At 40.0% G+C, this 18,536-nt stretch overlaps 1 protein-coding gene across 4 annotated transcripts in view; it reads right to left on the reverse strand.

Moving 5' to 3' along the window:
• The window catches only part of RXRG (retinoid X receptor gamma), a 160,214-nt gene that overhangs the window by 59,779 nt on the left and 81,899 nt on the right, over positions 1-18,536 (reverse strand). The window lies entirely within an intron of this gene.

Consider the following 18,536-nt stretch of genomic DNA (forward strand, 5'->3'; position numbering starts at 1 on the left):
GATACCTATTAACTAGGGAATGGATGAACAGATGAACATATGAATGTTTTGTAAGAAATATTGTTTTGTAAGAAATGATGAAGGGGATAGTTTCAGAAAAACCTGGGAAGACTTATTTGAACTGGAGCTAAGTGAAGTGAGTATAACTAGGGAAACAATTTATACATTGGTAACAATATTGTAAAAATGATCAACTCTGAAAGATTTAGCAAATTTAATTAACATAGTAATCAATTGTCATGCAATTCCAAAGGACTCATGATGCTATCCACCTCCAGATAGAGAGCTGATGGACTCAGAATTAAAATGAAAGTATATATATATATATATATATATATATATATATATATATATATATATATATATATATATATATATATATATTTACACACATACATACACATTCATACACACACACACACACACATACACATATACATGATATATGTGTAATGGGGCTTCTTTTTCTTGTCTTCTCAATGGGTGGGGAAATGGGAAATAGCTGTGTGACCACGGGCACTGGCTATTTGATATTTGAATGGCTTTCCCTGTGTATTGGTGCTTGTGCTCCACTGTGTTGTGGATGTTCCTGGGGAAGTCTTATGTGTTGGGCTTTGCTGTAAATTGCTTGATGTCTTAGGATGAGAAAGAATTTGGAACTGAAAATAAAATTGAATGACCAAGAAAAATGTTTTTCACAACACCTGGCCAAAAAAAAGAAAAGAAAAGAAAGAAAGTTCTTCTGAGAGCCATGTTCATACTACATCACTGAGAAATTACCCCAAGATGAATTGGTACTACAGGCCATCCGAAGCCACATGTTTCTACCGAGAGGCCCTGAAACTGAGCACCAGAAGCACCTGTCACTGCACTGTTAACCACCTAACCTACATCACCAAAACTCCCTATTCTGCATCTTATCCCTTCAGGTCTAACATCCTATACCCTCTATGCTGTTGTTGTTGTATCATTTCAGTCATATCTGACTCCTCATGACCCCATTTGGGATTCTCTTGGCAAAGATAATGAAGTGCTTTGCCATTTCCTTCTTAAGCTCATTTTACAGATGAGAAAACTGAGGCAAACAGGGTTAAGTGACTTGCCCACAGTCACACAGCTATAGCAAGTGTCTGAAGTTGAATTTGAACCATGAAGTGTTCCTGATTCCAAGCCCAGTGCTCTATCTACCTAGCTGCCTGTGCCTTCTACTATAGCTAATTTTAAAAATAACTTATGTAAAAAATTTAAATAACCTATGTAAAAAGAAGAGATAGAAGAAACCCTTCCCTTCTCCCCCTGGTAAACAATATACATTCAGTGACCTTTTAGAATTAATGCTCCTTTTTATTATCTAGTTCAAAGATATGACAATGTTGGTGAGAATTCCAAGCTGGAGCCCAGAAACTCTGGTGCATACACACACACACACACACACACACACACACACACACACACACACACACCTGCCCAAGAAAGTGGGAAAGTGCTCATAAACTGTATTGGATGGAGGTGTCATGGACCTTGTGGTAGAGAGTCATCACTGGCTGGGACCTTGGTGTACTCTGTGCCTAAGACATCAAGCAATTTACAGCAAAGCCCAACACGCAAGACTTCCCCAGGAGCATCCACAACACAGTGGAACACAAGCACCTACACACAGGGGAAGCCATTCAAATATCAAATGACCATACTTCCCAGATTTTTTTTTAATTTTGATTTTGCTTTCTTTCCTTCCAAAACCTACAACTCAACCATCACAGCAAAACAAATCAGTCTAAAAGGCAGCGCAATGGATAGAGTGTCAGGACTGGAATCAAGAAGATTCACCTTCCTGAGTTCAAATCTGCCCTCAGACACTTACTAGCTATGCTACTCTTGACAAGTCACTTAACCCTGTTTGCCTCAGTTTCCTCATCTGTTAAAGTGAACTAGAGAAGGAAATGGCAAACCACACCAATATTTTTGTCCCACCCAATAGGGTCGAGAAGAGTTGGATATGACTGAAAATGACTGAATAACAGCACCACTAGTCCAGAAGCAGTTTCAGAGTAGGAGACATTAGTGTCCTTGTTAGAATCATTGGCAGCATCTCCTTCTTGCCCCCAGAAAAAGTGCTCTACTTCCTGCCCCACAGAATTCCTCTCCTGGTGGTGGTAACAAATAAAACAAGATAATGAAACAGTAAATCAATAGGGGAAAGTTGGTAGCAGACAGAGATGCGTAGTGCTGGTCAAATCACATGATACAGTCAACTTCCCTCTCTCTTAGACATAAGGCCACCTCCACCTCAGCTTCTAGGTCCCCCTCCCTTTTTTCCAGCCAAATCATCTGGTAATGAATGACTCTGACCAATATTTGGACAAACTTTCAAGTCAGATGGTCAATGTTAAGCAAACTACTGGTGTGAATATGCAGGAGTGGGTGTGGGAGGTTGGTGGCAATATTTGTATCCAAAGCCTCACTTTAATTATGCACTATTTCTGGGTTTTAGCCTGAAAGTTAAAGTACTACCCAGACACAAAAATGAAAATAAAAGGAAATCAAAGAGAGAGACACTACACTCTTCCTCTGAGGTCCCCTCTTCCTCCTTTTCCAGGGCTTTCTTCCATAGTACCCTTAGACCTAATGAGAAAAACCTAATGAGCAAGCCATGGTATTTTGATGACATTGCTTCCTGCAAGTATTAAACACTTTGTCTAGCAAGCTAGCTTACATGCTGGGAAAGCGACCTGAAGATTGAATAAAATATAGTTCTGGTCCTTATGGAGCTCACAATCTACTAGATAAGATTACCACGTTATAATGCAAAGTTCAGAGCCATAACTAGCCACTGTGATGCCTGGGTCAAGCACCCACAAAATGTGTTGAAGGCAAAGAACAGGAAAAGCCTATTCAAAAAACTTTTTTAAAAAATAAATTCAGTCGATCTACAGAGTTGCTTAAGACCTGAGGACACAAGACCCTATGAGTGAAGTTTCTCCCAATTTGGATGGATAGAAGGGGGAAGGGGAGCAGAATGGGACCAGGTGAGAAAAGGATGAACACTGGTAGTTTCCTTTCCCAATTTTTGTTCCTGACTTGGAGCAAAGTTCAGTTGTTTCTGTCTGAATGCTACCAAGTACTGTGCCCTTGAAATTTCAGCTTGCAGGAGCAACAGCCCAGTCACCCATCCTTTTTTAAGCTTCTCAGAATGGCACACTTCATAAACCTTCCATAATGCCTTTCCTTTCCCCATGAACACACACACATACACACATGCACACAGAGTTGGATGTGACTGACCTCCATAGACTTTTATTCATCAATCGTATTCTATCATGCATTATAGTTGTATATATGTGCATCCCTATCTTATCCCTATCATATGGCATGCTCCTTGAAGAAAGGAACCATGTCCGAATTCTTTTTATATTTCCTTCAGTGCCCAGCATGGTGCCTATTACATGGAAGAAATTGGAGTATAAAATAATATCTCTTTTATACAGTACTGTAACTTTTACATTCTCCACAACAACCCTATAAGGCAACACATGCATATCTATATTTTACAGGAGAGAATACTGATGTGCAGGGAAGATGAGTAATTTGCCTACAGTCACAGTATTAAATGTTAGAGCTAGGATATAAACCTGGGTCTCCTGATTACAAATGCAATGACTGCAGTTCAAATCACAACCTCTCTAAGACTCAATTTCCTCTTCTCTAAAGTGGGAGTAACACTTACATCACCTATATCATAGGATTTTTGTGAGAAAAAAAGCTCTTTGTAAATCATAAATCAATATGTAAATATGAACTATATTGTCTCTGGTGCTTAATTAGACATTTGCTAAGTTATTAAATTGAATTCAACTGTTTCTGAGCAGGGGCATCCCACTGTCTTTTATATGTATTCCTGCAAAGCAATGTAATTTTGGGACTGATCAAATAGATGAAGAGAGTTGATTTCAAGTGAGAGCAATATTTGAGGTTAACTGTCCCTCCTGTTCATGGATAATGAGGACAAGGGGTAGGAAAGGGGGTGTGTGAATCTAAGTACATTTGAGACATCAGTATGGAACACCCTTTAAATCACATCATGTGCAGATAGATGTGTATAAAAAACACCCCCACATGTTTTCTATTAGTGACCTCTGCTTCGGAGAAACCACTGTGTCTCTCAGTTGTAAAACCATTCTGATCAGTGCAAATGTCTTTTTAAAATGTAGCCTGGGGGCAGGAAAAGGCAAAGTGCTTTAGAAATTAAAAGCAAGTCTCTGGCGGAGGCCAGGGTTGTAAAATCTGCTGGAAACCTCTTACTGCACTTAGTAAAGAAAGCTATTCTATTGAGATTAAGCATTCATCTATCAGGAGGGGGGGGAGCATCCAAGTTAGTAAAGTTAGCTGGCAGAAACTAAAGAGAAATGTTCCTAAGCTCTGCTTAGACCCAGCTTCCTGCCTGTGTGCACACATGCTTAGGGTCTATGTCTTTTCCAGCAAAATATTAATAGGATCACAGCTCTAGCATGCAATGACTATTTATTTAGGGGATAGATTTTGGACCTGCCATTGCATCAGTACAGTGAACTCCTGGGTCAGGTGGGCACTTTCTCTGCAATTCATCATCTTAATTAAGAGGTTTAAGTGATTTTCTTAAAGGTCACACAGCCAGGATATATCAGACAATTAATTTACGCACAGGATCACATCTGCAGTACTTAACATCTGCTATATGCCAAAGGCTGTACCAGGCACTGGAGGTGCAAAGATCGATAAGACAAGGGACCTGCTCTCAAGGAACTTACAATCTAATGAGGGGAAAGATAAATATACAAATAACCCAGATGCAAATAAGCATGAATTAACACAAAGGAGAGGTCCAGGAAAGGAAACATTTTCACCTCAGAGGCAATATATGGAAGGAAGCCAGAAGGCTTCATGGAGGAAATGGTGCCTGAGTTAGGATCATGGTAATAGAGATTTAAAGTAGGAAGAGACTTTGGAGCCCACCTAGTACCATTCCCTCATTTAACAGATCGAGCAACTGAGCCCCAAAGAGGTGACTTGCCCAAGATCACACAAGTAACAAGCAGTAGAGCCAAGATTTGAAACCAGCTCCTTTGTCTAACTTTAAATTCAAGATTCTTCCCATTGAGACTCAAAGGAAAAAAGGAAGATCAGCAGATGGAGATGATTTCAGATGGGAGGGGGGTCTATATGAGCAAATATATGGCCGTGGAAGAGGCAGGATAAAAATGAGGGATGTATTGTAGAAGGGAACAGAAGCAATTTTGCTATAGACCACCTGATCAGAAAGAGGACATAGTTGAGGATTTCACAAAACAGATCATAAGCCTGGCATGGAGGGATGATGTAGGAGTAATGAGAGAGTATAGTCCAGTATGGCTGACTCATAGCTTATGTAAAAGGAAATTATATGGAATAAGGTGGGCCTGGGAGAAAAATAATGACTTGAGTCTGGCATTTTCTGAGTTTGAGGAATATCCAGCTATGAGAAGCTAAAAACAGATTCTCCCTATTCCCTCTTACCCCCTACAAGAGGCAACCTAACAAGGGATCCTGGGAAAGCTAAGCAGGTAGTGCTGAAAAGGCAAGTTTATTTCCCTAAGAGTAAATGCAAAGGTTAACAAACACACACAAAGGGAAACAACAGAGATCAACTATTCTAGCCCCCTTATTTTACAGATGAAGAAACAGAGACACAGAGGGAATGATATGATTTGCCCAATGTGACCTGGCTTAGTAAGCGGCAAGGACAGGATCCAAAACCAGCTTTGTGGATGTCAAGTCTAGTGTTTTTTCCACCACATCATACAGCTTCCTTTATAATCCAGGAAGGTAAAGGATAGAGTGAAATGTCTATGAAAGAGATCAGGTAAAATTAAAGCTCATAGGAAGAAGAGCAGAGTAAGGGTGGTCAGTGATTCTCTTCTCAGGGATCCTGGGGCAGTTATTTGTCATATTGATAACAACAATGAAGTCTGTTGTCTTCTCAGGGCATATGTCCAAAACATAAGAGAGAATTTCCCAAGATTCATGAAAACTGATAACCAATATAAAACGGTCTGTTGTCTTCTTGGGGCATATATCCAACACATTATGAAAACTTTCCAAGACATAAAAAAAGATGACAATTACCCACTTCTAGTGATTCACATGAGGACAAATGATTCTGCTGGAAGGAACCTAATAATATTGTCAAAGATTACAATGTCTTGGACAAGAACCTGAAGACCACAGGGGTATGGGCTCTGTTTTCCCCACTGTTAATCACTGAAAGTAAGAAAGAGTGTGTGTGTATGTGTATACAAATATATGCACTATAATCAAATGATATATGTGAAAGCACTTTATATACTGCTATTATGTACAAATATAAAGCATATGATAATAAAAATGATGCAGAAGAAAAAAATGGATTTGGAAAGTTAATAGCTGGCTAACAAGGTAGTAATTGAAAATGGGGTTTGGATTTCTGAATTGTAGCTTAAATATGAGGATGACAGACTCCTGACCAGGGATGGAGTCAGCCTAACAAAAGCTAATAATAAGGTGTTTGTTGGGTATCTTGAAAATCTAATCAAAAGAACTCTAAACTAAGGATGGAGAGAGAGAAATGCTTATGTATAGCCACCAAGCTGGAAACCATGATGTACAGCTATAATGAAGGAAGAAGAACAGATGAGAATCTCAGAATTTCACAGGATATAAAATCCAAGAATGGGGCCAATAGTAAAACTAATGGTCTTAAATGACTACACAGAAATGTCTAAAGTTTAGGCAATAAGCAAAATGAACTAGTAGAGATTCTAATACAAGAAGGCAAATTTGATCTCATAGGTATCACTAAGAATTGGTGGGATGAAACTCATGACTGAAATGTGACTGGATGGATATACCTAATTCAGAAGAAACAGTTCAGGTAAAAGCCAGAGAAAAAAGCATTTGAAGCATTCTATATTTAAAAAAATCTTCAACTGCTGAAACTCAGGAACCAGAGGGCAAAGAGCATGGTGAGGAACATTTGGGTGAGGATCAGTGGAAGGAGGAACAGAAGCAATTTTGTTATTGGACTATTGCATAGACCACCTGGACAAAAGAAGAAATAGATAAGGAGTTTGTGAAATAGTTAGTGAGCTTTGTACAGCAAGATGATACAGGCATAATGGAAGAGTTCAATTGTGAAGACATCTGATGTATGGTTTTCTCTGCCAAAAACAAAGCAGTTAATAATTTCTTGATTTGTCTTTATGATAATTTCATCCTTTAAAAAGTAGAGGAGGGGCAGCTAGGTGGCACAGTGAATAGAGCACCCACCCTGGAGTCAGGAGTTCCTGAGTTCAAATCTGGCCTCAGACACTTTACACTTACTAGCTGTGTGACCTTGGGCAAGTCACTTAACCCTTGCCTTCCCCTGCCAAAAAAAATGCATTAAAAAGTAGAGGAACTAACAAGAGGAAATATTGTACTAGATCTGATTTTTCTGTAACAGGAAGGAATTGGTTGTGACGTAGAAAGGATGGGATTCCCAGGATAGGGGATAAGCAACCACTTCTTCCTAGACCCTATAATAGAGAAGAGGAAATTGGGCATCGTCTGACATGACCATAGATTTTGGGAAAGTAGATTTCAAAGAGAAAGGAGAGGTAGGTTACCACGGACTAACATCCTAGAGAGCAAGCTAGTCCGGGAGGGAGGGGGAAAACTCAGGGAAAATTTCTCTAGATACAAAAAGAAAAAAAAACATTCCCATTAGATGAGGAAAATAGTAGTTTTCTGAAGATGCTAGTGGGGATGCTTGCACAAATGTTTAAGGAAACAAGGTATAAAGAAATATAAAAGCTAGGTATAATTAAGTATTATTCTGACCAAACTTCAACTGTTACTGTCACCATTGAATCTAGAAAGTAGAGCCCAACTCAGCCTAAGCCCTTTTCTTAGATTCAATAGCACGGAGTTCGCACACCTCTCCAGCTATGATTCTGACACTCTAGCATGAGCAGTTCAAGAGGAACAGCTTCCCTTAACTCTTATCATCACATTGGTAAGATCATCCAGAAGAGAATTCGTGTCATTCTATCTCTTCCCTCTCTGGTTTTAGTTGGTGTGTCACATAGTTATAACTAGACACATAGATGCACACACTCTCAATCACATAAAAATTTGAAAGGTTGCTTTCTGGTTTCTAGCTCCTAGAAGAAGGTAAAATTTCCTGGGATCTTGAATTAACTGGGTTCATTCTAGGGTTATGTCCTAAGATAAGCAAAGCAACTGAAGAAGGAAAATTTCCTACCTTTCACCTGCTATGGCCAGAGATTAATTTATCTGAGTTTTTGGAGGTCATACAGAGAGAAACTCAGTAGAACTAGACAGTTGACGGATTTTTATTATATTATTGAGTACTTTAAAATACAATTGTCTATCAGCCATGATAAAAAATTACTGAAATATAGTTTTGTTAACTGATTTAATAATTGATTGATTTATATTCATATGTGTGTGTATTCTATCAATATAAATAAGTTACTTGATTTGTGTGATCTGTGCATCAAATGCCTTGTTAATCTTTTCATGGATGTATTACTTGTGTCCCTGGGAGTCTGGAACAACAAACTGTTGTCCATACACAGATAAGGGTATGAGCTATACAGGGTTGGTACTCAGAATGATAGAATACTTACTAAGGTAAAAAAGTTGCCTAGCAACCACATCCTTAGCCAATGAAAGTAAAATGTCAAACATCCAAACTCTCTGACTGGCCAAATAAGTGAGCAAACAGGCTGGGTTTTTCACCCTTTCATTGCTGTTGCCACTGAAGAAAAGGGGAAAACTTCCCTAGGGAAAAACTGCCTCAGGATGAAGTAGAAGTTTGTAGTGAATCAGTTAAGAGAAGGTTGGTTAATTAGCAACCTGTGGGGAGGGGTGATGTAGGGGACAAAGCACTAGGCCTGGAGTTCAAAACCTGTGACTTCCTGCATACCATCAGTTAAACTCTCTGACTCTCTCATCTGTTAAATGAGAGGGTAGTAATGTCTGCTGTATCTACATCATAGGATTGTTGCTATAATCAAATGATATAACATAAAAGTACTTTGTGTATTGTTGTCGTTCAGTTATTTCAGTCATATCTGACTCTTTGTGGCCCCATTTGGTGTTTTCTTGGCAAAGATACTGGAGCAGTTTGCTATTTCCTTCCCCAGCCCATTTTACAGATGAGGAAACTGAGGCAATCAGTGACTTGACCTGGGGCACACAGTTAGCAAGTATCTGAGGATAGATTTTAATTTAGGTCCACTGCTATATTCACTGCCCTATCTAGCTGCCCCCACTTTGTATATTGCAAAGTGATAAACAAATGTAAGGTTTAGAATAATAATAAACGATAACAGTGAGGGTCTGATTTCAACAAACTGTTCCCGTTTGAATCACAAGATAGAATTTTTTTCTTCTTACAGGAGTTTCATGTGCCAGACTACTCAACACAGAACAAATTTCAAAGCTTTTATTTTCTCCAGTGGAGGAAAATTGCACATTTGCTTTAGATTATATTTATATGTAATTTATATGTGTATATGATATAGACATATATACTTACGTAAATGTGTTTATAGAAATCAATTAATATCTCTCGACTATCCCTGCAGATATGACTATCCCTATATTATGACTGTCTAGGACAGATTTCTACTGATCAATGAATGGATTGCCTAATATCAAGGACCAAGGTTCTCAGGTAGAGTGACCATTTACCCTCAGATGTCTGGTTTGATCCTGATTGGGAAGAATTTTGTCTTTCCATATATATTCTGAGAGTCAGCCTAGAACTATTTGGTTGTCAACTGGTTGGATGTCAACCATCTCAGCTGACTGCCTTTCCTTCTTTTACTATATAAATGCCTTCTGATCTCAAATTATGAAACTGGAGTTTGGCTGGTAGACACACCATGTAGTACCATTATAGAGTAGGACATAGTAATTAAATAGGTAAATAGTTCAAGGAAGCACGGAGAATATTTATAAAGATCAATTTAACGAGCATTTTTTTCAGCACCTATCTTACTCTGTAGAATGGGTACAAGACACTGTGCGAGGCACTGGAGATACAAAAATTACTAAGAAAAATCTATAGTCCATGCCTTCCAGGAGCTCACAATAGAGTAAGAAAGATGACATATATACAAATACTTGCAATAAAAGAGTAATATGATGCACATGAGGGATACAAACCGAGTAATATTAAAGATTGAAGAAAGGAGAAAACATTTCCAACTAGAGTGATCCAGGAAAGGTTCTTGGAAGAGGTAGCAACTGGGTCAAGCCTTGAAGGAAGGGAAGGAAATATTTTAGCCTCAGTTTACCAAGATTTTTACATTTATACACTTAGATACTTATCATAGAGTAAAGAATAGTGAGCTGGCATCACAGTCAAGAAGATGTGGGTTCAAGTTTCACTTCTGACAATTACAATGTGACACTGGATAAGGCTCTCAGTAGCAGAGCAGATCTCAACCGCCATACTTAAGAGAGTTTCCTACATCAATGAAATCATACTTTTAGTCCTCTTTTTTCTCAACTGCAAAATTGAATAACATTGAATAAAATTGAATGATAATGCCTACTTCCCAGGGCTGTTGTAAAGATCAAATGAGATATTTGGAAAGTGCTTAGCACAATGCCTGCCACATGGTAAGCAGCAATAAATGCTTGTATCCTTCCCTTTTTCCTTCCTTCTTTTCCTTCCTTTCCTTCCTTTCTTTCTTCCCTCCCTCCCTCCTTCCCTCCTTCTTTCCCTCCCTCCTTTCTTCCTTCCTCCTTTCCTTCCTTCCCTGCCTCATTTCTTCCTTCCCTCCCTCATTTCTTCCTTCCCTCCTTCATTTCTTCCTTCCCTTCTTCCTTCCCTCTTTCCCTTCTTTCCTTAAATATTCCTCTTCCTTCCTTCCTTCCTTCTTTCCTTTCTGGTGAGTTGAGCACGAATAACTGGGGGAATCAAGAAAATCCTTGGAAATCAAGAAAAACACTTGAGTTGTGCCTTAAAGGGGGTTAGAGTTCCTAAGAGACAGATATGAGTAAACAGAGCATTCCAGGCATTAAGGATGGAATAGAATGGAAATGGACTGCCATCTATGAGGAAGAGCAGGTAGACTAGCATCTACAGTGAGTCTACATTTTCTTGAACATAAGCTCTATAAAAGGAAAGAAACGTGGCTTATCCATTTGCTTAATAAATCTCACCAAGGACATAGGATCCTCTTACATAAAGGTATTCCTCATTTCAAGGAAAAAAAAAACGTGTTTTAAACATTATTTATTAAATCAGAGGTCCCTATGCTGTCTGTGAAGAGGAGTCTGAAATCACCAGCGTGGGACAGGGAGAAGAGAAAGAATTGGGGGCAAGTGGTGACAGGAAAAATCTTTGAATCAGGGAGAAGGACCAAAAGCTATCTCTGCTCTTGTTCCTGCTGAGAGTCCTGGCAAACATCAGAGACAGGAATATGACAGCTAGGGGATAGTGACAGTGTCAGTTCCCTTGGCTGTCTGCCAAGAAAGGCTTTGAGATCAAAGGGGACTCCCTGGTTATTTAAATTAGAAAATAATTCTTCATTTTGCATAATGACTCACTGTAGGGATTCTTTAAATAATAAAGCTCTCTGATGAAGATCAGTGTGATCTAGTGGGAAAAGCCCTGACCTAGGAGTCAGGAGACCTGCTGCTAGCTAGCTAGTTGTATGAGCTTGGGCAAACCAGCTCATCTCTGTGAGCCTTGTGTTGCTCATCGAGAAAATGAAAGATGGGGGAGCTGGACTACCTCTAAGGCCCCTTCTTAGATCCAATATTCTATGAGTCAGCTATTTGACAGGAACATAGAAATTCAAAGCTGAAGTGTTAGGAGTTGCTGCCAACTGAAGCTCAACTTAAAATAAAAATAAAGTATCTATGAAATTAACATTTAAGAGAAAAGAAAACATGGTCCAATTAGCAGAAAACCCATTCAGGAACATTTCTGCTATAGAAAGGAAGGAAATAACCATTTAATAAGTGCCTACTATGATACAGACACTATGTGAGGCATTTTAGAAATATTATTTGTTCCTCACAACAACCTTGAGATGTAGGCGCTCTCATTATCATATCTCATGTCTCAATATCATATATTTTATAGGCGAAGAAAATGAGGCAAACGGAGGTTAAGTGACTTGCCCAGGATTACACAGCTAGTAAGTGACTGTGGCCAGATTTGAACTCAGGTCTTCCTGATTTCAGGCCCAGTACTTTATCCACTATACCACCTGGTTAACTATTTAAAGTGGGATAAATTTGCAAATATGTGTTGTTGTATTTTAAAATTTTCATGCGGGGGGCGGAGCCAAGATGGCGACTGGTAAGCACGGACTAGAGTGAGCTCCGTACCCGAGTCCCTCCAAAAACCTATAAAAATGGCTCTGAACCAATTCTAGAACGGCAGAACCCACAGAACAGCAGAGGGAAGCAGGGCTCCAGCCCAGGACAGCCCGGATGGTCTCTGGGTGAGCTCTATTCCACACGGAGCTGGGAGTTGGGAGCTGGGAGCTGGGAACGGAGTGGAGCAGAGCCCAGCCTGAGCGGCGTGGACGATCCAGACCGGAAGCCGGGCGGAGGGGGCCCTAGCGCCCTGAATATGTGAGCTGCGGCAGTTACCAGACCCCTCGACCCACAAACACCAAAGACTGCGGAGAAGGTTAGTGGGAAAAGCTGCGGGAGTGGAAGGAGTTCGCGGTTCGGCTTCCAGCACCGGGGGCAGCGGAGGTGGGGCAGCTACAGCTGTTGTTACTTCCGGCTCCAGGCCCACCTGGTGGGGGGAATTAAGCGGCGGATCACAGCAGGGGTGCACAGCCTGCCGAAGATCTGAGCCCAGTCTGGACTGGGGGTCCTTGGGGAAGGAGGAGTGCGGCTCTGACAGAGCTGGCACCTCCCCCCCAAACGTAGAACATAGAACTCTGTAATCTACAAGCAGTCATACCCCACTGAAAAACTCAAGGGTCAAGTTAGTTGGTTGGGAATATGGCCAGGACGCGAAAACGCGCCCAGATTCAGTCTCAGACTTTGGATTCTTTCTTTGGTGACAAAGAAGACCAAAACATACAGCCTAAAGAAGACAGCAAAGTCATAGAGCCTACAACCAAAGCCTTCAAGAAAAACATGAACTGGCCCCAGACCATAGAAGAACTCAAAAAGGATTTGGAAAAGCAAGTTAGAGAAGTAGAGGAAAAATTGGGAAGAGAAATAAGAAGGATGCGAGAAAACCATGAAAAACAAGTCAATGACTTGCTAAAGGAGACCCAAAAAAATACTGAAAATACACTGAAGAAAACAACACCTTAAAAAATAGACTAACTCAAATGGCAAAAGAGCTCCAAAAAGCCAATGAGGAGAAGAATTCCTTGAAAGGCAGAATTAGCCAAATGGAAAAGGAGGTCCAAAAGACCACTGAAGAAAATACTACTTTAAAAATTAGATTGGAGCAAGTGGAAGCTAGTGACTTTATGAGAAATCAGGATATTATAAAACAGAACCAGAGGAATGAAAAAATGGAAGACAATGTGAAATATCTCCTTGGAAAAACCACTGACCTGGAAAATAGATCCAGGAGAAATAATTTAAAAATTATTGGACTACCTGAAAGCCATGATCAAAAAAAGAGCCTAGATACCATCTTTCAGGAAATTATCAAGGAGAACTGCCCTGATATTCTAGAGCCACAGGGCAAAATAGAAATTGAAAGAATCCATCGATCGCCTCCGCAAATAGATCCCAAAAAGAAATCTCCTAGGAATATTGTTGCCAAATTCCAGAGCTCCCAGATCAAGGAGAAAATACTGCAAGCAGCCAGAAAGAAACAATTTGAATATTGTGGAAACCCAATCAGAATAACCCAAGACCTGGCAGCTTCTACATTAAGAGATCGAAGGGCTTGGAATGCGATATTCCGGAGGTCAATGGAGCTAGGATTAAAACCTAGAATCACCTACCCAGCAAAACTGAGTATCATGTTCCAAGGCAAAATATGGACTTTCAATAAAATGGAGGACTTTCAAGCTTTCTCAGTGAAAAGACCAGAACTGAATAGAAAATTTGACTTTCAAACACAAGAATCAAGAGAAGCATGAAAAGGTAATCAAGAAACGGAAATTGCAAGGGACTTACTAAAGTTGAACTGTTTTGTTTACATTCCTACATGGAAAGATGATGAGTATGATTCATGAGACCTCAGTATTAGGGTAGTTGAAGGGAATATGCATATATATATATGCATATATATATGTTTATGTATATATATAAGTGAAGGTGTATGTATGCATGTATCTATGTGTATATGTATGTATGTGTATGTATGTGTATATATATATATACGTAAAAGAAAGAGAGCAGACACAGGGTGAGTTGAGGATGAAGGGAAGATAGCTAAAAGAAATAAAATGAAATTAAGGGATGAGAGAGTAACTTACTGAGAGAGGGAGATAGGGAGAGATAGAATGGGGTGGATTATCTCCCATAAAGGTGGCAAGAGGAAGCAGTTCTAGGAGAAGAGGGGAGTGGGCAGGTGAGGGGGGAATGAGTGAACCTTGCTCTCATCAGATTTGGCCTGAGGGGGAATATCATGCGTACTCAGTTGGGTATCTTACCCCACAGGAAAGAAGAGGGAGGAAGATAAAAAAAAAAAAAATAAAAGGCAGGGGGATGATGGAGTGGAGGGCAGATGGGGGTGGAGGTAATCAAAACAAACACTTTGGAAAGGGGACAGGGTCAAGGAAGAAAATTCAATAAAGCGGGATGGGTTGGGAAGGAGCAAAATGTAGTTAGCCTTTCACAACATGAATATTGTGGAAGGGTTATACATAATAATACATGTGTGGCCTAGGTTGAATTGCTCAACTTCTTAGGGAGGGTGGGTGGGAAGGGAAGAGGGAAGGGAATTTGGAACTCAAAGTTTTAAAATCAGAGGTTCAAAAAAAAAAAAACTTTTGTATGCAACTAAAAAATAAGATACACAGGCAATGGGGCGTAGAAATTTATCTTGCCCTACAAGAAAGGAAGGGAAAAGGGGATGAGAGGGGAGGGGGGTGATAGAGGGGAGGGCGGACTGGGGAACAGGGCAACCAGAATATACGCCATCTTGGAGTGGGGGGGGAGGGCAGAAGTGGGGAGAAAATTTGTAATTCAAACTGTTGAGAAAATCAATGCTGAAAACCAAATATGTTAAATAAATAAATTGCATTAAAAAAAAAATAAAAATAAAATAAAATTTATGAGTTCAAAAAAAAAAAAATTTTTCATGCGAAGGCTAGCCTATCACCTCCTAACCAAATCATTTTATTCATGTCCTAGAGGACAGATTCCTGTAGTGGGTGATACCACCCCCTGAGGGGCACTTGAATGATCCAGGGGGTGGTAATAGCCTCTGGTGCAATTGGAGGGGGCAGGTATCGAATAAAAATAATGGGGCCGTGTGAGCATAAGAAGAGAAAATAAGAAAATTTTTAAAAACTGCTTGTACATGTTTCATCTGTTGTGTAACAGAGTTAAAGTGGTAGTGATAACATTATCTTCCAAATATACACACAAAATGCAAATTATAACTTATCAGTGGTCAAGTCTGACGACAGGTGTTAACAAGCAAATGTTGGCAAGCAAACACATTATACATTGTCAGGAAGTCCAGCATGTATCAGCAGGAATATGTACGTGTAATGACTTCTTTACAATATAATACTATAGGGTTACATGATGTGGTATTGGATTATCAAAATTTCAATGCAAGAAAGAACTTACAAATTTGCAATAAATTGTTAAATTTAAGGTGCATCATTTTTTAAAATATATTTTCTATTTTAAAAAAAAATATGCAAATTTCAAAAGCAAAATTGTTAAAGGGTTAAAGAAACTAGATTTCCAGAGGGTGCTGAGTAATTTTTTTAAAGGGGGGTGGCAGGCCAAATAAGTTTGGGAATCTCTGTCCTAGAGTTACCACTGAGCAAAAAATAAAATGTACATGAATATGCCTCAAAAAGCATCAAATGCTCAAACCAAAGAATTGTTAATTTGTTTAATTTTGTTTCAGTGTAAAGATGTACATTGGATGTGAGCAGGCTACAACATATAACCAATGAGGAACCCCAAAGAAGAACAGAAATAAAGGATGTCATAAAACATTTATATGACAGGAATGGCTGGTCATATGACAAGAGCAAGGGATAAATGTTGGAGAGTACTCCAATAATCCCTTGTGAAGAGAAATCAAGGAAGCCCTCTGCCATGTTGGGTGGATCCCCTATGGTGAACTTTTTGGAGAACATGGACAAAAATCCCATGGGAAGAGCAGACATGAATGGTTGCAATCTGCACCAGTGGAGGGAACCGCTGAATTGTTAAGATTGCAGATCCATTTAAGTACGTTGAATTAATCCACTTGATCACCTTACCAACTAGCTTTCTACATTCATGAACTCTAATATTTTCTCCTTTTCTGTGCTACAGAATATCTCCATGTATTTCCTCTAGGGATGTGGGAGAATAATCTCTGCTGGGTCTAAAGTCTAAAAGGCAGTGGAGGTAGATTTGAGAATCATCAACATAGAGATAATATTTAAATCCATGGGAGCTGATAAGATTCCCCCAAGAGAAGTGGTGTAGAGGGAGAAGAGAAGAGGGCTCAGGACAGAACTTTTGGAGATACCTACAGTTAGAAGAGAAGAGAACCCAGGACAGCAGCTGTAGGCTGTCAATCAGTCAATAAATACTTATTAAGTACCTATTGTGTGTCAGGCACTGTGCTAAGCACTAGGGATACAAAAAAAGGCAAAAGACAGTACCTGGCCTCAAGGAGCTCACAGTCTAATGGTAGAGACAACAAGCAAAGAAATATGTTGTTATTGTTGATGATCATCCTTCATTCTCAAAGGGAACCAATGACATCAGGAGAGTGATGTCTTGACTTGCAAGTGAATTGGATTCAAGTGAGGCAGGGCTGTGCAAAGTCATCAACCTCACTCTCTCCTCCGGAATCATGAGAGTCCAGTGGCAAGACACAGCTCAGTATGACTGGTGATGGCCCCTGATGCAGTGGGGGACCTTGGCCTTTTTAAGCTAAGGTCTTTCCCAGGTCTCAATTTGTCTTAGGCAAAACCCATTCACTAATTAAGACTAGGTAAGAATTGAGACAAAAGATGATCTAGGTTACCTTCCTAAAAGACTCATTCTGGGAGGGGAAGATACTCAAACAAGCTATATAGAGGATAAATAGGAAGAGGGATAGGCACAAAATTAAGAGGGGTTGGGAAAGGCTTCCTAGCTAAGATGGGATTTTAGAAGGGACTTAAAGGAAGCCAGAAAAGCCAATAGGTAGAGCTGAGAGGGAAGAGCATTCCAGGCATGGAGGTCAGCTAGAGAAAATGATGGAGCTGAGAGATGGAGTGTTTCATTCATGGAACAGCCAGAAAGCCAGTATCACTGAAGTACATGTCAGGGAAGAAGGTGTAAGAAGATTGGAAATGTAGGAGGGGGCTAGGTTATAAATGGTTTTGAATGCCCAACGAGACATTTGGAATTTTCTCCAGAAAGTTATAGGGAGCCACAGGGGTTTATTGAGTTGTGGGGTGGGAAGGGGGGAGGTGTCACAGTCAGACGTATGCATTAGGAAAATCACTTTGGTGGCTGAATTCAGGATGAATTGGAGCAGGAAGGCCGTTGAGGCAGGCAGACCCACAAGCAAGCTATTGCAATAGTCCAGCTATATGGTGATGAGAACCTGTCCTGGGATTGTGTATCATAAGGAGAGAAGAGACTGAATCCAAGATTGCAATGGTGAAATTGATAAGACTTGACCACAGATTGAATGGGGGGGGGAAGAGGAAGGGTTAGAGATAGTGAGGAGTGAAGGATGACTCTTAGGTTGCAAGCCAGAGGGACTAGGAAGATAGTATCACTCTCTACTGCAATAGGGAAGGTAGAATGTGGAAGGTTTAGGGGGAAAAATAATGAGTTATGTTTTGGACATATGGGTTTAAGATGATTATAGGACATCCAGTTTGAAAAGTCTAAAAGGCAGTGGAGGTAGATTTGAGAATCATCAACATAGAGATAATATTTAAATCCATGGGAGCTGATAAGATTCCCCCAAGAGAAGTGGTGTAGAGGGAGAAGAGAAGAGGGCTCAGGACAGAACTTTTGGAGATACCTACAGTTAGAAGAGAAGAGAACCCAGGACAGAACTTTTGGAGATACCTACAGTTAGAAGAGAAGAGAGCCCAGGACAGAACTTTGGGAGATACCTACAGTTAGAAGAGAAGAGAGCCCAGGACAGAACTTTGGGAGATACCTACAGTTAGAAGAGAAGAGAGCCCCGGACAGAACTTTGGGAGATACCTACAGTTAGAAGAGAAGAGAGCCCCGGACAGAACTTTGGGAGATACCTACAGTTAAAGGCATGATCTGGATGAGAACTCAGGAAAGGAGACAGAGAGGGATTGGTCAGATAGGTAGGAAGAGAATCAGGAGAGAGT

The sequence above is a fragment of the Trichosurus vulpecula genome, chromosome 4, assembly GCF_011100635.1.
Source record: "Trichosurus vulpecula isolate mTriVul1 chromosome 4, mTriVul1.pri, whole genome shotgun sequence".
NCBI lineage: Eukaryota > Metazoa > Chordata > Mammalia > Diprotodontia > Phalangeridae > Trichosurus > Trichosurus vulpecula.